This window comes from Manduca sexta, chromosome 27, assembly GCF_014839805.1.
Source record: "Manduca sexta isolate Smith_Timp_Sample1 chromosome 27, JHU_Msex_v1.0, whole genome shotgun sequence".
Lineage (NCBI taxonomy): Eukaryota > Metazoa > Arthropoda > Insecta > Lepidoptera > Sphingidae > Manduca > Manduca sexta.
The window spans coordinates 4611806-4635587 of NC_051141.1; the positions used below are offsets into that span (position 1 = coordinate 4611806).

The 23782-nt window shown below is 33.8% G+C and overlaps 1 protein-coding gene across 6 annotated transcripts in view; it reads right to left on the reverse strand.

Annotated features, from left to right (window-relative positions):
* LOC115446032 (neuronal calcium sensor 2) overlaps positions 1-23782 on the reverse strand; it is a 168819-nt gene that overhangs the window by 59234 nt on the left and 85803 nt on the right. The window contains exon 1 of one of the 6 annotated variants that reach the window (XM_030172577.2): positions 4934-5310. The exons of the other annotated variants lie outside the window; for them this stretch is intronic. The gene's annotated coding sequence lies outside the window, so the exon portion shown is untranslated. Of the gene's footprint in view, positions 1-4933; positions 5311-23782 lie in introns of those variants that run through there. 6 annotated transcript variants of the gene reach the window in all.

Genomic DNA, 23782 nt, shown 5'->3' on the forward strand with positions numbered 1-23782 from the left:
CGAACTTCAACCGTGAGTTAATGAAACAATTTTGAGATTGCACAAAACAAATAGTTACAACTCAATCTAATAACTAAATTAATACACTAGTTTAGACGGTGTGAAAATTTAATTAACGTGTGTATCGAAATTACATAAAGCCAATTACAAACTTCTACGAGTAAATTGTAACTAAATACGGTACTTGTAGCAGTGGAATGGAGTTTTTCTTTGATGAATCTGATAAAGTTAATTTTTTTTGCAAAGACGCGCACAATACTCGGTTTGCATAAATACGAGTATGTATCTTCATCTCATTTCAACGAAAAGCGCCAAAATATCCATACAAAAGAGAAAGAAATGTTTTTAAATTAGATCCGAGGTGGAAAGATATCCAGTGAGTGTATACTAGCCAGAAAATTTCAATTTACCGAATTGCGCTCTCGAAAATGCGGCTCTCTCTTATAGCGAATACAAAATCTCAGTGGTGCGTACAAAGTGAATTATTCAGAGTGTCCATGTAACCTCACTGCAATGACTGCTAATACACTTGTATGGGTAATTAGTATAATCTGTATCGCTAGTTATACATGCAGACTGAATGAACAGCTGATATAGGTGCGTTCTTCAAATTGAATATTTTTAATTTTATAAACAACCAGGGTGACTGGTTCGTTAAACAGCTGAAAACGTGTACATAAAACGTTCACAAAAATTATAGGAAGATCGAAATTATAATATTTTAGTGCAGCGACAAATTAGACCAAACTTAGCGGGTACACACCGCGAAGCGACTGTACATCTATAATACCCAACATAATATTACAAAGTGGACAATGACAGACAGTATCGGACTCACGACATTAAAAATATAAAAGATGATAAATGGCGTGTAGTATTGTTTTCCTTTACAAATATCGTTCAGTCTTATTAAATATTAAATGAAAATTTGTTTATTATAAAAAAAAATATATGCAGCAGCGGACACCAAACGCCGCTGATCAGCACATTAAGCTCACACAAGTCGGGTTTCCATTACAAGAGATATAAAAATATTTTCACGTTCATCTTTACCGAGTGCCGGCGAATACTCCTCATTAAAATCTAAAACTTTAAATGAAGCAAGTCCGCCAATTTTATTATTATTTCAATAACTCTCTCGTGTAGTTTAAGTGATTTTTTATATACATTATTCATGTTAAAAGTTACGTGGGTTAACGCCACACGGTAAATTATCTTATAAATTAAAAAATGACTTAAAATTACATAATTATAAATAGATGCTTATAAAATGGACCCATTTTTTTTACAGCACAAATGATAATTTTCAGAGAGGGTGTATACCTACATAATATATTGTGCTGTATTAAGGTGAACATATAACTTTTAAAGTGAAAGACCTGTTGGGTCCGTTCTTACATTTTCCGCTTTTTAGCAGCGCATCAATCTTACTCGGTAAATGTATCGCCTGAATACCTATTTACACGTCCCGATTGCCGGGTATTTGGTACCGGAAAAACGGTAGCTGTATTATACAACACAGTATTTAGCTTTCATATACGCTAGCCGTTTCAACAATAACTACAGTCTAAAGTACTAATATTTATGAATGTTAATGGTTGGAAAGATATTTTAATGTTTGTTGGAGGTAAACGCATAAACCGCTAAGTGGATGAAACTTAGCATGCAAACGAAAAAATTCTTTGGGATGACCATATGAGCTAGTAAATGTTGTCATGGAAAATCACACACTGACATTTGTATTCCTGAAAAGGTATTTAAAGTGCCGTGAATTCAAAACATGATTAACTTTATTGGATTTTTAACACCACACGTGCATAACCAGGTTCTGACTTACAAGTCCTGACATATGAAACTATAAAAAATATGTAAATTATAACCAACAAACAGCCTCTGTCCAATCCATGTCCCGCTTTTCAAAATTACGTAATATTCTTATGAATAATATGAATGTACTCTAAATATTGATAACATCTCTAACGATATTCCGGCCAAACAGCTAGTCTTATTGGCAAACATTAATGACGTTAACGACTAAATAGTCTTATGATAATATTTACCAATAGAAAACGCCCGGAACCAGTTTTAGACGACTCAACTATCCAATCAGAGCGAATGAACTACTCCAAACATTAAATTACGAATATTATTTCGTTTACAAAGCGCCATATCGGTTTTGGAAAATGCAATAAAAACGTCATTTCGTTTAACAAACATGCACATTAAACTGTTGGAAGTATTGGGTATTGTGTAACACGTAAGGGTCATGCATATCGTGTGAATCGCAGTGATTTCTGTTTATTAAAAGGGCGAGAATTTAGATGGTAATTTGTAAACAACAAGATGGAATAGAATCTAACTATGAATACAAATAAAGAACAATATTTGTATAGCAACAATGTAAGTTTACGTAATAATAACGTGGATATTCAAGATGTATGCAAAGGCTAACCGGTAATACTTTTTTATATATATAGTTGACATTGTGCAAGCTTATGTAACGTCAAAAGTTTTAAACATAAAAACTACTCGTCGCATTTAGATGCCTCTAATGATTTTCATTTATTTCTACTCATTGTGTTTTATTTGTGCAGATATTTCTTATTGTTATATGAATTCAATATTCCTAACCAAGGCGTGAAAATTTTATTAGCATTAAAATAATATATTAATCTAAATGTAAGTATATAAGTGCGAAAGTGATTGTTTGGAATAGTTGCGATTTTACTGCAAAATCAAAAACCTGCTGTTAAAACAACTTTTAAAAGATAGAAAAAGAGAAGAACTATCTAGACGACCAGCTAGAGAAAATTTACTTTTAATGTTAAAAAAAAATTAAGTACAATGCCCATTCAGGACAGGCAAGAAAGTGAACGCAAATTATCCTACAAATTGCATAACTAAACTTAAGCGTTTAAGAGTACGAAATAATTAACAAGGCACGTAGAGCTGTTGTGTTGACTAGCGTTGACGGCGCATGCTATACGCTAACAATGTAACACGATTGAAACCACTTGGATGTATTATTTACATACTAAAGACTCGGAAGACACTCGGGAATAGTAAAGCGCAAACCGTCTCCGTGATTTACAAGGGAATACACTTTAGGAACGCCGATGGTTTCCTTTCATCGATTGAATGGCGATTACAAACGTCATAACATAACAAGTTCTATTTCTGCTCATTGTCATTTTCCACCTGGTGCATACCCTCCGTCGTACGTTATGATAATAGTTCCGTCCACGGAATTATTAATGCAGACAATTTACTGCCGCTTGACATTCGCCTACAAAGCGGACAGTGTACTAATGGCATTGGATATTCGTTGAAAATAAAGGTCTAGACTCGAGCGGCTAGCGGTGCTCTCAGTTGTAAAATGAAATGTACGGGCGGGATGGGGGTGGCAGTGACTAATTGATGACTCTTAGTAGGTGCCTTATTGCGACAGTTATTAGCATTTCTTAAGCCGCATCGTATTTTCGGTGCCGTTCAAAATGTATTTCGTCGAAACATGCATTATGCACATACATTATGGTTTATCGTGTCTCCGCAACGTTAGCTGCAATTGACTTTATAAGTACCTACTTTATGAGTTCAGCCAAAATTTGTGTTCCGCTTAACGAATGTTATCGTAGCCAGCTGTCCGTTTTAGAGTTACTCGTTTGGTATTAAATCTTGTATATACCTGTTTTATCGAAGTAGCAATTACCTTTTTTTAACATATGGTTATATATTTTCCACGGCTGTATAAAATTAAATTAGGGACACTGTGTGTATGTACATAAATAATGTACTGTGTCGCCAAAAAACATTACTGTCCCTTTTAGGCAAGAGACGAAAATTGTATGCGACACGCCGAAATAACTTGACCAGCACCCAGTTACATTTTTAATGAGTGGTATGGCATTATAATTAAAATTAAACCTTACATCGCACTATACCATGCGAGTGTGATGTACCTATAATAAATATTTGTATGAAACATATATTGCAGATAACTGTGCATTAGTTTGTCACGAAACGCGATACAAACTTGACTTTTGTTTATTTGGTTACATTGTATTAACTGACAATAATTTCGTGATGGTATAAAATATAATATTATACTTATTAGTTAATGATGAAGATAATATCTTCAAGGGCGAAATAAAGTAAAAAGAAACGCGGCTCTATTTAATGTACACCGTTTTCAACGACCCTATAAATCAAATTTATGGTTTTTCCAGTGACACACGTTTTAGTATAAAGCCAAGTAATAACTCTTACGTAGGTATTATTAAATTTGCGGAAACGTAAAATCGTTTTTAGCACCTGGTACTAAAATAATTGTCATTCCTAGAACTTGATTATGGACAAATTTAAGTAAACCTAGAGTCGTTTACTTCAGTTTCCCGCTAAACGATTTTAGATTATATAGCATTTAGTGCTAGGATAAAAAGTCATCTAAACCTTTGGAAATACACAGAGTAACCGTATGGTCGCAATAAAAACATATTATAGATATACATTGACCCATTATTATTTATATGGCTATATATAATAATATATTGATTTAGATCCCAATTTAACATGTACGTTGAATCCGCACGAGATATCGAGTCGGATTGCGCTGAACAAACCGCTCTACAAACACCTATACACCGATGATTCCTTGTGGTTTACGATTTTACAATCTAACTTTAGAATATAAACCAGATGGCCGGCTACAACACTCAATAGAAATATTTGAACACACTTTACACAAACACGCGTTATACGAATAGAATGGACGGCGAATCACAAAAATCTAAAATCCCGAAATAATGCTATTTCAAAAATGACAAAAGAAAGGGCCCTTCTTAAACCAAACTTAAGACGCTTGACATTCGCTCGGATCGCAAAAATATTTAAGTAATAAAGTTAAGATAGGTTTAATATTTAAATTCGAACTTACCTAAGTTTCGCTGCTCAAATCGATCAAATAAGTTGCAGAAGAACCGTTGGACTCAAAGAGGTGCGCTCGCGGATGCGTCTCACGTTATCAATTAGCTTCGTTCGGCAAGCATGATCGCGCGGACGAAATAAATAAATACACGGCGCGTGTACCGTGCAGTAAGGCCGGCGCCGACGGCGACCACTGGGCGAATATCCCGAGAGAACGTCGTGCACGAGCGGGCACGCGAAACGCTCAGATCGATACCGCGCGCTCCCTTTCCAGTAGTCGACTAACTGCGTGCCAACGGACCGTCTACCACTACGGCTCCGACACCACCACCACTATCCCAATATCTATACCAATAGCGACGTCGGACGATGTCCACGCGCCGTGCCGATACAGAATACAGTGATTCCAATCACATGTATTGTTCCAAATCAACTCATAGGGGGAACACAATGCTCACGTTGAGCATGCGCGAAGTAGGGTAGGCGCGGCGGCGCACACCGCGCCAACGGATCGCGATCGCGATGGCGGCTACGGGTGGCGTAAAACAAAGAGAAGCCACGTGACGCGCCCTACGGAGCTGGATGAGGGGTCGCAAGGAGGCACAGCGCACCGCAGCCGCCGACTCGCGGTGAGCGGCGCGGCGGTAAGCGGCGATGAGCGGCAGCGAGCGCGAGGGGCACGCGGCGGGCCCTTACGCACGACCTCCGCGAACTTTTCAGATGCGCACCCGACACGCAACACCATCGATCATACGCACGCACCGCCACGCAGCCGGCAGCGTCGACCTCCATACTACACACTCCACGACACAAACCTACTTTGCATATCGATTTCCGCTCCTTACACTCATTTCAACTTACAAATTATTGCAAGATTCTTTACCAGATTCATATTTCTGTTTTATAAATACTAGCGATACCCGTTAGCACGTACTGTATTATTTTTACAAACATACATTTACTATGACTTCATTATATATACCTATATACATTCAGAAGCAGATATTGTAAACATGGTTATTATATTGTCCAGATATTGTCTAAGATCTAGGTAATACTAAGCATAAGTAAACCTAGATCTATAAAAAATTAAGACCCATAATTTCCATACGATAAAGAAAACCGACTTTAAATGCATGATAGAAAATGGTAGAGTAGCAAAATTACCGCAACCAAAGCATCACTCCCTCTACGAAGAGTTGCCGCGGCCGGCCGGTGTAAACTCGTAATAGTCGTAAAACATATAGGATTTATAAATTTAACGCTAATTAATTTACCTTATAAGGTACAAAGGGTATATCTTTATATATTTTTTAGTAGAAAAATCGTGAAATATACATTTTAATAACGAAAACTCCACCCAAATTGGACCAGTAGTTTTTGAAAATCACGGTCTGCATGCATAAATAAGGGTCAAATTCATAAATACTTTTTTTGCAGTGAAATAGTAGCAGGTATGTTTTTAACGTTCTTACGAAACGCAATTAAAATCATAATACTCATAGTGCACAAGGAATTCTTTGAAATATTATATTCTGATTTGGACTCGATTTCCTACCCGACTTAACAAAATGATACAATATACTTATCGGATATTACAATACCTCATCTTAAAGGTGGCCCGTTCTTAGAATAGTACATCGATCATCTGGTAAAAAGTTAAAGCCTAAATTCATATTACATATTACATCTCAAGTTGACATCGTTACAGATGGCCAGTGCAGATACTCGAAAGACTAGTTTTATTTAAATGTACAGTGCGAAAGAGGCATATATCCTTAAATAACATGATATAAGATCGGTGCTGTTCATTTTCGCCCATCGTCTGTTAGTTTAGATGGTCCCACGTCACGGTCAGCACTTGTTAAAGCGTTCCGGCTTTATCTTTTTTAGCGTTACTAAGTAAAGGATGTGAATATTACTTTCGCATTACGTTATTATATTCAATAACAAAATATTCCGCAAACGATCGATCAAATCCCTACGTACACGAAAATATCGCCAATGATACGTATCGGATTAACAGAGCGAATGCTCGCTATAAAAATTAAAAACTGTAAGCTCTAAGTAACTCATATCTCTTGTATGCAGTTGAACTCGTCGTTAGAGTATTTTCACGTCGTAATGATGAACTCTTCGCCTCTGTGCGTTTATACGTTTCGCCGATACGATACAATGTTGTTAACTAAACTAACTAACTACGACCCAATTTGTGTTATGCTCCAACGAGGAAAGTTATAACGGCACACACCAACTGGAGATATAACATTTCACCGAAAAGCGAATACAGTACCGGAATGAACATCATACATAATATGAGCATTTTGTTGAGCGTAAACCGAATAATATCAAAATCATTTAGCTAGGAGCCAATAACTGAATCGAAAGCGCTAAATAAAAAAACCAAATAAGAGCTTTTGGTCAAGAAAGCTACTAAAAATTATGGGTGTAAAATATTTATTGTGTGAAAGTAGGTCTGTTATCATTATAGCCTGTAAACAACTTGAGCATTATTATACCATTGATTCATGTTTAGTTTATTAGCATCTAGACGCTGAACGTAAACGTAATTATTTTTAAAGCCTAATATTGAAAATGACGACCCAAATTCAATTAAAGTAATAATAAATGAATGTGCGAAAATAGTTCAAAAAATTTAGAGCTATTAATTAAATTACACAAAACAATGTCCACATACAAGTTCATTTCGCCGCAAAAATTTCCAACAATTTATTATTAACTTCGTTGGTCAGAAAACGAAGCAATCCGACGTTTCCACATAAAATTCCTCGAGTGAACAGACGCATTAGAACTGTAATAAAATTGGAGTATAACATTTCACAATGTCAAAACTTTAATAAAAATATCTTGGGACAATCCGTACATGGAATGCAAAACAATACCTAACTTGACCAGAAACGTCCAAAAGTTCGTTCAATATCCGATAAGGTATAATTGGGGCTTAAGTGTACCTGTATAGATAATTAAACTGCTACTATATCCAAGCATATCCGGTAGAAATATAAACCGTTGTACCTAGCGGATGATACATTTATCCTAAAAAGTCGCCTTCTTTAAAACTCCAAATTATTGTGAGCTTTCTTTTTCAACGAACACAAACCCGCGTTAAATTATTTAAGCATCGTATCTAAAAAAAAAAAGCTTTTCAAACAATTTATCAAGTTCTTTCGCACCGCTCATAAAACATTCCACACAAGTTCGGAAGGTTAGTTTAAAAAATTCAATTAAAAATTTGACCGTATTAAAATGATGAAAATATTTTCATCATATACACTTTCTAGACATTAAGATTGATATACTAACTTATAAAAAACAAGAATTCAATATCGTAAAGTCTTATTAAACCGCACTGTGCAAAAAATTGAACGCAATATAAATTAGAACTTGACTACTCTTTTATAAAATCCTTTTATTGTGCCGCACAAAATCATTATATTATATCAGGCGCACTCACGGCTAGTAGTATAACAAATGCAGTTACGTCCCGCAAGTGTCAATAATTAGATTTTCACCCGGGATTGCCATCGTCTATCTCCGCTTCAAAATAACACTTTCCATAACTTTATTCCCATGCGACAAAGGGGTATATTACTTGAGACTTTTTTTAAAATCGTTTACGGTGTTGTTAACGTAATAATTTTTGCACGTTTCCAGTGGCGCGAGCGAGGATACAAACAAGCTAGATAGATCAAATTACCGGTCCCTATTGGCATTTACACGCTGTGTAGCTATTTCATGCTACGGGAACGACGAGCAAAATGTTGGAAAATGATGATACTACGATGACGGGAATATTAAACCGAAACATAGGCACCTATTCAATTCATCATTATGATTTTTGGCAAATCTTTAACTTACAATGCACTATAGCAGTTATTTTCAATACCTTCATAGGAGTGTGATGTTACATACCTACCTTGTCCGCTCAAACAAGTGAAGAAAATATTTAAGCAGATCTCATTAAAAAATTATCAGCCAGTTTACGCTAAAGAGATACTAAGGGCATCGACTAACTTGCTTATGCTCTACCATCCTCTCAATATCGATTCGCCTATTAATGACTAGAAATTTTTATGAACCCCCGAATTTATAAAAACCGCGAGGTCATGTGCTTTTATGTATTTAATAAACACATTTTAGTTTATAAAATACAAAAGCTTAATTTTATTACGCAATCTGATTTCGAAAATTGACCATTAGAAGTCGTATCTTAAAACAATGTGTCACCGCTGATGTTGGTTTAAAAAGATTTTTAACGTCAAATTATCTCTTTATAAAATAAGGAAAATTCTATCTACCGTGTAGTAAAAACAAACTTTTAAATTATTATTATTCCTTGTTGTAAGGAGAAAGAATCCAAAAAATATTTTAGATGCTCTATTATCTTCTAAAGCAAACAACAGCGTGGAAATAAATATAAAAAGGTTTCAAGTCAAATTGATTGCACTTGAAATATTTAATGGCTAGTCAGGTGGCGAACGCTGTAAAAGGCCGCGCCGTTAAAAGTAAATCTTTGCAAGATCGCTTTCTTTCCCAACTGGAAAACCTTTAACTTTGCAAAGCCAATGAAGCAAATTCAAATTATTTATTTAGTTTTACCGCACTTGAAACCAAAAAAAATATAATGTGATTTTTTTTATCCAATATCGCAGAGGTGATATTATTGTGTTAGCATTAGCAAATAGCATTCATTATATTAAGAAAAAACAAATAAAATTATCAGCGATGACATTCCTAATTTCAATAACGATTGAGTACCGTAAAATATGGAAATTTTGCACATCATAAATAATTAGAAAATCATGTCGCGTCCAAAATTCGCACGTTCTAAGCATATTGAACAGACGGTGATAAAACAAAACAAAAAAATCCTATACCATTCAGGTATGCAAACGCCACTTCACGTATTGTTTTTAGACTATATTTTTTTTGTTATTTGCAATAAAATATTGCATTGTACGATTGTGAACAAACTTTAAATTCACAATATTTTGTGAACCACTGAGGTGGGAAATAGAAAATTTCAATCTTGCTAAACTTTCTTGAATTTGGTTCAAAGTTGAACGTGAACACTATTATCCAAGTCAGAATACCCAATACGGTTTCCCAGAATATAAAGAGAAACCTTAAGTCGTGCCATATTGTCTCCAAATTCATTTTTGCATGATTGTTTTTTGCTTTTAGAAGAACAAATTTATATGATAAAAGCATTTAAATATCGCACATTGATGCAGTAACGAACTTCAAGGGAACATTAATCCCAAAATACGAAGCAGCGAAGGCATGCTGCTCAAAAGAATGTAATTATGCTATTTTAATTAAATGCCGGCTTATTACTATCAGTCGCTCAGCCCTGTCATGATTAATGAGATGAGCGGTGATATGCTAATGACTCTATTATTTTAAACGGTCCCGCATTTTAATCCAAATTAACATGTTTATATGTATTTCTTGTCTCAAGACCGCCAAATTGTCAACATTTTTAATTTTTTCTTGTCGCTAAAATTCTTATTTACATCGTTGTATTTTCTAGGGGGCGGAAGGAGCTAAAGCGGAACTTCGCCCCCTCTTCTCCCACTTATTTAAAGAAAACACAATTATCTATGTAAAGTAAAAAAAAAAATATTCTCCTACTACGCATTTCATCGATGCATTGTCTTTTGGGATATGTAAATGCAACTTTATATGTTGTGTCATAACTATTATATGAATGATTTGCTCGCAAATTTTATACATGACGGATTATATTGATCAAAGCATAACAACAAGAATGTTCGGACATTATTACTGTTGTGCACAAATTTATGACATCCTGAACATAAATCGCTAAAAATATAATGTAGCACGGAGGATAACGCGTCGGATAAACCGTTTCTGTGCAGCTGCTGCAAAATTGACATAATAGAGTAATCTAGGTAACAATATCATCACGTGTCGGTTAACATTTTTTATTTGCATTTAAAGAAAGTTCAATGGATGCACAAGCGATGATGCGATGTAACTTATATTGTTTTCCTTAGTCTTTAGATAAAAACAGGGGCGCCTGCACCTCAGAGTGAGCAATGACACATAGAATCCACTCATGGGCAGCTGAAGGTATTTTAACCTCAATATAAACGAGGTAGGGGCATCTCTTTTTATTCCGATCCCAGTAAAATAAAATTAACAAAGAGCCAAATTCCAAACTACATCGGGCGCTAAGAATTTATTTAGTTCTAAACATATTTACATAACAGTCTACTTTTATCATGTGGTTACATTTATTGCACCTCTGCCTAACCTAGATTACCAGCGTAATCTTATAACAACAGTTGCTCACAGCATCACCCGCGTAAGAAGCCTTTCTCGCTACAAAAAAAAAAACTGAATCCACTGTGGCAATCTATAGCGCTAACTAAACGACGCCAGCACATTCTACTTAAAAATTAGACAGAAAATTTAAATAACACACACGAGAGCACATTAATGGGATAAAAAGTATAGGCTATATGTTAAACCGGGACATAGTCTATCTGTGTACCAAATTTTATCCAAATGCGTACTGCGCCTACTGCGTTAACTCCTTACCAAACATTTTCACAAATATTATTAAGATAACAATTTATAATATTATTAAGATAAGATCAGACTTGTCAAACGAGCCAGTCAACCATATGCGATATCCATAGCAACAGTTTACAAAGTATTAGACTTGATACACATGCCAATTGGAACAAACACACTGTCAATATTGATCTTGCCTAGGAACATAAATTCCATTCAGACAAACATTGCCTTAATTTGCTTACGAACAACACGGTATTTATTTAAAGCACGAGGTTGTTCGAATTGTTTTAGTTATTGTGCGTGCATGTGGTTTGAAATGCGTCATGTTATGCATTTTTATATGGGCAGTTAAGTCAGTACAAAATGTCAGGAAAAATAAATTTGAATCATGAAAACATTAAGCGTTCTTCATTAATTTGCATATTAATACAGCTACTTGTTTAAAAGTAACAATTTATCATGAACGCGCATGCTATAATTTGAAATAGGCCAATTATTTTTGAACAAGCCACGATTTCATTATAACACGTGTGCACTGTGCAATATTTACTCAAAAAGGGAAAATAAAAGCACAGCTAAACTTGGTCACAGCTTCCTGACGTCACACAAACCGAGATTAATAGCTCCGATTCTTTCGAGAAATCTTCGGTATAAGACCTTCGTCGCCGTATCCGGCATTTTATTCAATAACTCCAGTTAGTTCAAGTTTTGATTTTATTTCTATATACTTGAATTTCCAATACGACTTACACTATTTACTAATGATTTTTAAAACGTATTTCAGAACGAGTTGTTTATTTAAATAAAAATAATATATTTCTATATGCATAATTTCAAATAGGGTAATAGGAAATTTACAACCAGTAACACAAATACCAATAATATAATAATAAACCCTAAAATATTGCCGAATTCATAACCAAAGTACAAAAAATAGACATCAATAAAATCGAACGTAAAATTCACCCAAATAATAAAATAATGGACAGCAATCTACGTTTGGAGTAGGCACGAACGAGCTTAATAAAGTGGACAGTGCAATCAGTGGCCCATAGCTTTTTAAAAGCAATGAGTACGTCTTTTATTATCAAACTAGCTTCCGCCCGCAGCTTCGCCCGCGTGGATTTCGGGTTTCAAAAATGGAGAAGGTGCTCAATTTGTCGGGATGTTTTTTTAATTTATAGTGGTATGCAGGTGGTCCGATTGTCCGGTCAGGGTCTGATGATGGGATTCTGGTGAAATCGAAGGAACTTTTAACCATTAAGGTTGCACATGAAATGACGGAAGCTTATAAAATGGAGTAACTTCTCCCATTTTACCAACATTTTCCATCACTGCTATGCTCCTATTAATTGTAGCGTGATGAAAAGTATACTATAACCAGCTCAGGAGTATGAAAAATAATTGTACCAAGTTAAGTAAATATCCGTCGAGTAGTTTTTGTTTCTATAACAGTTATACAGACAGACAGACAAAAATTTTACTAATTGCATTTTTGGCATCAGTATCGATCCCTAATCACCCCCAGTTATTTTGAAAATATATTTCATGTACAGAATTGACCTCTCTACAGATTTATTATAAGTATAGATATGCAAAAGTAGCTCAAAAATTGTCCATAACGAAAACATGCATTTTAAAGTAAAACAAAAGAAATAATATCGTGAAGCCAACCAAATAACTAATGATATATTAAATTTTGTGACTGTTCAATTTAGTCGGGTCCGCGATATCACTTTTGTTGAGTTTCAGAACGCGACATTACATTATTATATTCTGTGCTCCAACGCACACTGTTTTGATGTTAGGAACACACCTACATTGCTTAGACAACAGTGAACTTTATACAATAGCAATAAAGCTCAAATTGACTCTACGTATTAGTTAGAAAACGTTTGTATGGGAAATAGAAAAATGCTGTTTTGAGGATTTTCCCGGCAATTATTCGAATTTTTCTCACCTTTTAAACCTTCCCTAGACCTCCACGAATAATTCAAGACCAAGATAAGATAAATCCGTTCAGCCGTTCTCGAGTTTTAGCGAGACTAACGAACAGCAATTCATTTTTATATATATAGATGTACTCGCTAACGACAAACAAACAAACAATAAATTAATTGTCGACTACGCAACAACGTGTTTGAATGAGCTGGCATATATACGGAGACCGCCAAAGCAATGAGACCCCTAGATAATTACATGTCTAAATACGAACGATGTTCATTGATGATGTGTCTGAAAAACTTGCAGCTTTAGGAAAAAAAATCTTCAAACAAAAAATCGTCTCTATTTATCCCAATCCTCTATTAAACAATACCCTCTCCGTAAAACATAACCGCATGGCGAAAACAGCAATTCTGCATTCAGCCCAAACATGATCACAACCACTCAGCCAAGGGAGCACGACTGCGAATAATTTGTTCTACACTTCATTTTTATATTATAATTCATTACAAGAAAATCTTTTAAAACCCTTTATAATTTTACAGAACCAGTCAGTATGCTTATTTCATTCATGTACATCGCATTGTTTCAATGGCTCTGAATAATTATTTAATAACCTGTTTCTGCATGCAATCATTTATTGCCCTATACTACCGCGTAGCGACAATAACAGGTCTGCAAATGTTGGGAAAATTCGCAGGCACCCATTACGTAGAAGGAGAAAATCGTCCCCAACCCTTTTTAAACATGTATTATCGTCACCTGCAGCAAATTTTATATCATTTGAAAACAAAATACACACTACACACGTTCGAATCGGTAAAGAAAGCACATAAAAAAACTTGTCATAATTTATAACAGCCCTATTAAAACAATATGTGATCATATTTTCTCATGACGAATAAAGCGAACAATCAATTTATGTAAGAAATTCTAAAGTACATTGTATATAACAACAATACTTAGACCCACAAAGACTGTCTGCCAAAAAAACTAAAATCCGGGTTACGTGTCAAGAGGTTTTCAACGGTCGCAGTTTGGCGCGGAACTTTTTCAATGTGATCGCAAATTCTGTATTTAAAATTAAGTTGGTTGCATTCGTTAAATGTACCCCTTTGGTATCACAAGTTGTTATATTCTGACAAAGGGATGTTAGATAACCAGCGTTACAGCAACGGCCGTAAACTTGCCGAGAGTTTGAATGGGGTTTCGTACTAAATTTCTCGAGATATCGATTTTACAATGACTGTAGGGCCCTTGGTCTTCTATACGAATAGACTGTTTGCACAGCGTTATACTTGCAAATTATGCTTGGGTATCCAAGCAATGAATACGCCACGAAATCGCATTATTTGGTACTTACCTAGTATGCCATTTAACGTTATCCATTTCGAGATGCCTTGTGCATCTTCCGAATACAGTGCATTTAAGACAAGTGTGTTTGTTTTCATAATAGATATTGCTAATTTTGAAACACATAATTTGGTACCTCAAACCATTTCTCCTACAATCGCAGCCCATACATTTTCTCACAATTGTCTACAATAAAACGGGATAGTTGTTCCAATTTTTTTTCCTCAATTTGTCATCACTTTAGCGGTTTTGCGATAAACACATTCAATTTTCTTGTTATGATTCGAAACCTACAGTTTAAAACGAACAATATCTCAGAGCGTGTTTGTGTGAAATAAAACACGGATTTTCTTTGAAGTTCAACGTCTATTCATCATTATTCATGGCACGGTTTTCATTGACATCTAAAACTTGGTACGATGGTCACGAAATGGCGTCTATAATACATTGCTGCGCTTTATTTGTATGTATCTTTCTAGATTACTTCTCTAGCAATTCAGCCAACCTGGACTATTATCTACGAAACAATCAATGCGACTGCCACGTGATTTCTACTCAACTTTATGATGTCATAAAATGAGACCAGTTAATTTAAAGGTCGAAGGTCTCATGTGCTCCATTCGTTTTATTTAAGAACTCATAAAGGGTTTCGCGTTTTTACCACGTCGATTAGAAACATTTCACGAAAATAATTTTGCACGTGTAGAATTTCTTTAGTTTAATTCAAGTTGCTAAATCCCGCATGAAATCTCACAAACTATACCATAATAACAATATTTCCGAGATGAAGTAGAACTTAATCTCCACGGTTGCTTCCTCAAGTTATTTTTATATAATAGCTAATTCATCTAGGATATAAAATCTTACCGCCATTCAACCATAAAATGATGTCTCGTGAAAGAGATTACTTTCATCTCAAGTAATCTAATTTAAGGAACTCTCACGAGCAAAGGGAAACTGCAAAATGAATATGCACGTGTGGAACACTATAATAAGGTTTATAAATGGCGCCTGCGCTTACAATATTACGTGCGAATCCATAATTGGATGCAAAGACACACCGCAAAAATAGAGAACGCGATGGCAGTCGCCACGCCATATAAAGGAAGTGCCTGTCGGCGAACACCTCGCGCGGCATGCACTCCCACAGGCTGCCTCAATAGAGGTAATACGACGCGGACAAGCATAAAAACTACGCCACGCAGGCTTTTATTAATTAAAACGGATTTTTTTTTTACATTTATGAAATCTAACGAACATCCTCGCATGCCAAATGCTCATTTTTCTTGCGGTATTGCAAAAATATCATGATATTTGTTTTTGTTTGCTTCAAGTATGAAACTCTTATTTACGATCTAAAAGCATAGAGAAAATATCGTATGTTCGTTATAACTTTATTACAAAAGCTTACCGTTAGAGGTCCTCAATTTCATTAATATTCTCACTATTAGAACGAGGGCTAGCTTACTAACGTGGAACAGTTTTATAAGCTCTGCTAAGATTTTAATAATGTTATGAACGTAATCGAATTTTCGTATGCAGCTAGCGTTTTACTGCGGGAAATTTTCACACGTTGGACGTGCTATTTAGTTACATCGTTTAACGTAAACAAGTTTTATACGGTACATATAACACAATATTATTAGGTCCCTCATAAACACCTGTTAAATAGAACATTACACGGGTAAATTTACAGAAGCGTGCAACCGAATGGATGGACATCCAATATGTCAAACACGACTGGCAACAAAAGGTCGCTGCGAGGCGCTTTATGATACATTAATAGGGCCGCGAACCGCAAATTAATCGGATGCTGTTCCGCGGGGCAAATCAATTTACCTGCAATAAATTTGTAGTAAACTATCGCCGCATTTTGTCGGTGGGCCAAGGTCTGTGTCGACAACTATAAATAATATTGACTCGGTCGCTTGATAGAATGCATAAAAAATTTAAACCCCTGAACAAGTCAATCATAAAACCTGGTCTGTTTCACAATCAAATTGTTGAGCCAAGAAAATAGGACTGTATGTATAAATCAAGTGCGATACAAAAATATTTAGAAATAAAATACGGAATACTTTAAATGCGGAATGTCAGACACGAGGCAGGAGTCATTTAACACAACATACAACGGAATTCACCTTGTGTTTAAAGCATGTTTATAATTAAAGTTGAAGTCGAAGGTCGCTCACAGTCGATACATCGTTTAACTGGAAAGGTGGCGGCTTCACCCACACCTTCAACGCTTATTTATGTTGCACTGTATTTACAAAATCCATTTCTCACGATAACTTTAATTATATTTGGAAAACTTTAATATTGAAGTTTTTCTAAAGTTATTTCAAATGGTTCGATTTATTTAGTAAGTCTTTCGATAAGCATTGTGTTATGTACACTTATTTTATAAAACAGTATATCTCCCAGACTTATGAGCTAGCAGTCTGAATATCCCCTATGGAAGTACCATTAATGCAAAGATCTGCTATGACGATAGCAGAATTTCTGCCTCTTTAGCCAATTTTACCAAAAGTCAGTTCGGTCAACCCCAGTTAAAACAATTTTGACCACTTTTATTACTAGCTAATAACATTTTTATTTCATTGAAATTCAAATCTATTAACATAGACTAAAAAAACACACGATATATATAATTCAAAATTGAGAATTCGTTTAATACGTTATTAAACAAATAACGTTTAAAAGCAAAGTTCTGCCACCGTCAGTCACCCTTTTTAAAGAGGTGCAGTGACCAAAAACTAGTCTACTAGAGGCTCCGATTGAATCCGGCGCTCGCATCTTATATTAAATATTGAGAAATTGTATGACTTATTACTTTGTGTAGCTGATGAAAGCCTATCCAGATTCCAATATGTGTATGCAGGATCATTTTGACATGGCGTCCCTAAATAAAACCACATAAATTTATCTACGTGAAAATAACACTTTACAATAAGTTACTTGAGCCGTACATGTAAATAAAAAAGTGTAAGTTATGAAGAAAATAAATATTAATAAAAAGAAATTTTAATTTTACCCACCATAATACCACTACTAGTACTCTAAGAAAATTCGTCGTAGCGGCAACATCATACTTTCAATCAGAAATATACTCACGCACACGCCATGTTCGTATTAAACCACAAAATGGTAAAAAAACCTGAAAACTAAAACATGATTTTTGGTGAAAATATTCTTTATTAATGGATGATTTTTGGCATAGTGTCAGCAAAGGTGAAGACGAGTATGTGGTTTCATTTAGTAACGCAATGTAAAAATAACCCTGTATAACATAAAAGACACGTACAATCAGCAAAGTTGGCGGTCGACCACCCTAAGGGTCAAAATAACTTGGCAAATTTGTTTTACTACGTTTGGGAGGCGGGGTTTGGGATCGATTGCATAGATCGATATCAGTCGTAAGTCTGCTGGCTACCTGCAATGACGTTACGTAACACTACCGAACCGCTGCTGAGTGTATAATAGAAAACGAAATTAAAATTGATGCGCGCACGTCTATGCTATGACGATAATTCCTATACTTGTAAGATGCATATCGTCGGCGTAAGGAACGTAATAACAAAAGTTTTATAGTTTGGAGACAATCGCGATTTACAGTGTTTATATTGTTAAATTTTTTGGCATTATTTTATAATAAATAAGAAACGACATTATGTTAATTATTTTATATCATATTATATGCCTGATTACCTTCTTTTTAACTTTTAACAAACCAAACTTTATGTTGTATTAAAAAAATAATCATTTTAAAGCAATTTCCGCCATATGTGTCACAACTATATTTTGTTAGTAAATTATGATTAGCTACTTTTTTAAGCCGTTTTTTAGTTTTCGGTCTCTTTAAACCCATAGTCTATAATTAATTTATTAAATAAATTCAATGGCTGCATAATATTATGATTGAATTTTGAATCGTAAAAATTTAAACTGTTCAGTTTATTCAATTCGTTCAATAATTCATATTATAATAATAAATCATAGTTAATAGATTTCATTATTTGAATTGTTATTTTATTTTATTTCAAAAACTTAGACGATAACATTTTATTCCAATCTCTGTATTTACAAATATTATGTATTAACATTAAAGTTAAAATAATTGACCTAAAATTATTAGCTTCTTGGAGATATTGTTTTTTTATTTCCTCTTAATGATCTTTTTTTATCTTAAATATGAATAGTTTTTGAGTTAATAACGAAATACCTTTTTTTCATCCTAATTTGAACTATTTAACACCTTTTTGAAGTAGTTAATTGGACTATTTATCGATATGCAGCGATTATTATTTATTGAATTTGAGGCGAGTTTAAAGATTTTATGTGTAGGTGGTAATATGCTTTTATTAGAGTAATATTGAAAGGCCAACATTTTTATTGCTGCAGATGTTGTTTGAAAAGAATAAATATATCACATAAAAATGGTTTGTTAAAGAGCGCATTTTTTATCAATGTTTGTATTGACACCGGTCTTACGTGGACGCATTTATCGTTAAACTGAGTCGATTGTTATGCTATTGAATTTAGAGGCATTTAAAGATTATAAGTGTAGGCGTAGATTTGAATTCTTATTACAGTAGTATTTGCAAGGCTAACATTTTATTGCTGCACATGTCCAGTTTGTAAATTTTAGTTACTTTCTTTAGCCAATTATTTAGTTTTCGCTGAGTTAAAACCCAAAGTCTATAATCAACTTACAGTTATTGATTTTTTACCGATTTAATAGCTGCATATTATGATTGAATTTTGAATTATATAAATTACTTAAACAGTTCAGTTTATTTAATTCGTTAAATCATTCACATAATCATAAATTATTGTTATTCGTTTCATTATTAGAAATTATTATATTTTTTCTCAATTGTTTTTATGCTTTTTTTGAACATTTTATTTACTTTTAAAGGACATGTCCGTTTTTTGTATGGGCGCTGGTTTTATGTTTCGAATAAATTCCAACCAACCTCAAACTTATTGAATAATAATGTGCCAAAAATTAGTAACTTGGAGTCATTAAATAATAATTTTAGACCCTTCATTGATAAGAAAAATAAGAAAGAAAAGTCATGGCTGAGTAATTCATACAAATAATTTCACGATTCGTCAAAAGATATAACTACCTGTTTTTTTACATAAGTAAGTGTTATTATTATCATTTACGGATATAAAGGGAAAAATTTTAAAAATAAGAAAATTTGAAAAAAATATTTGCAGTAAGTAATTATTTTCAGAGATAACTAAACAAGATTTTTGATTACTTAACTTTTTTCGGGATGCCTTCCAAATGTAATAACGTTTATATTTGCAGAGTTCATTTTAAGTGTAATATTTAAAGTAAATAATTTTTTTTAAATCTCACAATCAAATCTTTCAAATAAAATGATTTATTTCAATAGGCTCGTTTTGTGAACCAGTCGATGAGGCTCACGCACATATCGCTACGATATATAATTATCAAAAGTTAAAATCGAATATAGTAGATAATATATTTGCAACACCAATAAATAATGAGATACACATGTAAAATGAAATTTCGTAGAAAGTCTATGTAAATAAAACACATTTTTTGTTACTTCAGTGATATGATTTAATTGTATTCATTACAAGTTTGATACGCTCAGCAGGCAGGTTGAGTAGAGTGTGCGCTCTGGATCGGTTGGCGATGAAGCTCTCATCCGCATCCTAGTGTATACATCGAGGGACAGTGGTTCTCTGTAATACAATTAAATTATATAATTATTACTAAAATCTATTATTCTAATAATATTTTAACGTAATGACTACAGTGCCAAAATAATAAAATTTATATGGGAGCAGAACGCCAGTGCGGCCGACACAAAATACGTGGGTCAAGTACGAAATAATCCAAATTAAGTAAAAAAATCAGCTCTGTTTTCCATAATTGCACACATTTTATTGAGATAAAAATCCCAAATTTGCATTAAATCGGATTGTAATTCTACTTTAATTCAGTGCTACATATTATGTAGTTGTAAAAGAAACAATAATAACAGAAACCTCTGGGTTAAACTGGGTGGGACTTAAACGTCTATAAACGGATCTTACAAACGCGCCGACATAGTTAATTACTCTAGTAAGAAATCATATTACCACTACTTAAAATCTTTAAACTCGTCTAAATTCAATAAACAATGGACGCCGCTTTCCGATAAAGGCGTCGACATGGAACCGGGGTTAACAAAAACATAAAAAATGTCGTCCTCTAACAAAGACCCTTTTATGTGAAATCTTTTACACTTTTTTAAACTGCACATGTGCAGCAATAAAAATGTTGGCTATGCAATATTACTGTAATAAAACAAATTATCGCCTATCCATAAATTATTTATACTCGTCTATATTTTTGGCATTAAATAAAAATTATTAATAAAGGAGATAGAATTTCGGGCGTCTTCTTCTTTAAATTGGAAATTTCCTCCTTATTTCTTAAATAAGGAGGATTTAAATTGGAAATTTCCTCCTTATTTCTTATTTTTTAAGTTATCGAAGAACCTCTTTATCCTCTTAATAACTAAAAAATTATTTTTCTAGACGTCATGTTATCCAAATCGAATGAGCTATCACTCATATTTTTGGATCTTTATAATACATAAATTGACACCTTTTTGAGCTTATTGACTGGACTAAAAGGCTTACCGGTCTGTCTTAATATATTCCCAACATTAAATTAGAGTTTACTATTAAAAGTTGACGGTAAAAGTTACGCTTAATGCTACTGCTGTTTCAATATCGAAAACTCTGAATTTTTAACTGAGATCAAGAATAGACAGGTAACACCTATAAGTATAGTGAGTATACCCGTCGAAGTATTTTATTTTTGCATTGAGTACTTTTAAGTTTTCCAATTATATTTCTTTTCAATATTTTGACATTTGATTATTCGTAAAGCAACTTAAATAACATACTACATAGATTACTACAAGTATGATCAATAGCACTATGTTAATTTTTTTGGCAAAAAAAACACACAATGAGTAATGATATTTGACCCTACGATAGATAGGATAACTTAAGGATTAATATAAAATATAATAAGTAGCATATTGAAGTCTGTTTTACACAATTAAAGGAATAAGTATTCATCAAAACTCAATAATATTATAATTATATTTAAAAGAGCTTAAAAGGTGGTGTGTGTTGGCTTTAAATATAATTAATTATGATGACCAATAATTAAAAAAAAGCCATAAACCGCGATTTTCTCAAAACTGCAAAATTTTTATTATTAGTTCTCTGCCCTGACGATATTTTTCCCACGCATATTAACGTCCACTAGTTAAAATTAATATTAAAATATTATATAGTATGACTGATTTACTTACTGTAATATTTAATTCCCGGAATATATAATCCATGGTGCAGTAGTCACATGACGGGTCGGCGACTAAGTAATTAAGAGTCCAGTAAACGAACATAAGTCTACGTAGTGGCAAGATATCGGTGTCCGTAAACGAAAAAATAATTGTGAGCAAGATACTACTGGTACTCAATAGTTGCGTGCGCGTCGTCAATCAGTAAAATACAACTAAAGTAAACAATAATAGTTATCTGCTGTTCCTTTCGCACATCTCCAAAACTGTCGTAATTGGTGAAATATGAGACAGGGGCGTGTCTAAATATCTCGGGACATTAGACCGGTCAAGCAAAATGTGTTTGGAAGTGTACTAGCACCAACTTGTCCGATTGTACAACAAAATGTTACAAACGTGATGGATATTTACTAAAATTATTTATTTATCATAAATCCACATTAAATTCGAAACAATAGTCTATACTACTGTAAACAATTTTATTTACCCTTCGTGATGTATTCATATTAAATACATTCGTATTTTTTTGCTATGAAAGCATACCGAAACTGTCTGTGGAAGGCAAAATATTGTTTCATAGTAAAGCAATATCGAAACACGATAATTTTTGCCTTCGTATACGCCAAAAAGTATAAAAGTATTTCGAAATATTACATTTATTGAATATAGATAGGATATAATATAAAAAATATAGTACTAATAAAATCAAAATCCCCAGTGTCTTGAATGTAATTAACTGACAAGTAAAAAACAATCTCTTAAACCTACTGATTGAGTAATATATAAGATATTGGAGGCGTGGGTAAAGAAAAATTACAAAACATATAACACATGCACATGAAATAAAACCCTTAAAGTTGTTTTTGTTATGCCCTAAGCGTGCCAAAGAAATTGACTTACATACATGCATCCAATAAATTTAGCATCCGTCTGGGTCAGTCAATCAATAAAATTATTATTTTTTACATCTAATGTTGCTTTAAAATACATTTCAATTTGCGTTTAAATTTTCACTTCATTTGCCAATTTATCATTCGTATATTTTTTTAGGTGTTATCATGAATAATGATGACTGTCATGAATACCTCTATATTTCATAAAATGTGTCCTCCAATTGTTGCAAATGCATAGAGCGTGTCAATCACCGACGGGCGGCGAGTGACGACCGATGGCGGCGACTCAGACTAATAACTAAAACTTGACGGCGATGACAAATGACTTGTGAAGTAATTCATATCACACATATATACACAAAAAACACTAGAAACTCATCACGCAAATCTTGAAATCTTGTGGCAAAGGGTTTCTTGGCTGAACAGAAAACAAGATTTCCTTATACACTCAGCGTAACCGTTATTGACAATTCAAACTGGGCCGGTTAAATAATTTAGTTTTGCGTAAACTCTATAATGTCATCAGAACTGGCGACAGTAACAAAGAAGACAAACATGAACAAGAGGACTAGTTTAAATTAATGCATTTCCTTTGCGACCCTTGTACCCCAATTACGTTCCGCTTTTATAAACATCTATTAAAATATTAACAGGTATTGTGTTGATCACTTTTGTTTAAGTTTGTGAAAACGTTCGCACAACAAAAACAAATGAAAATCAATAAATAAATACAACGCCATTTCATTTAGTCCACGTGGA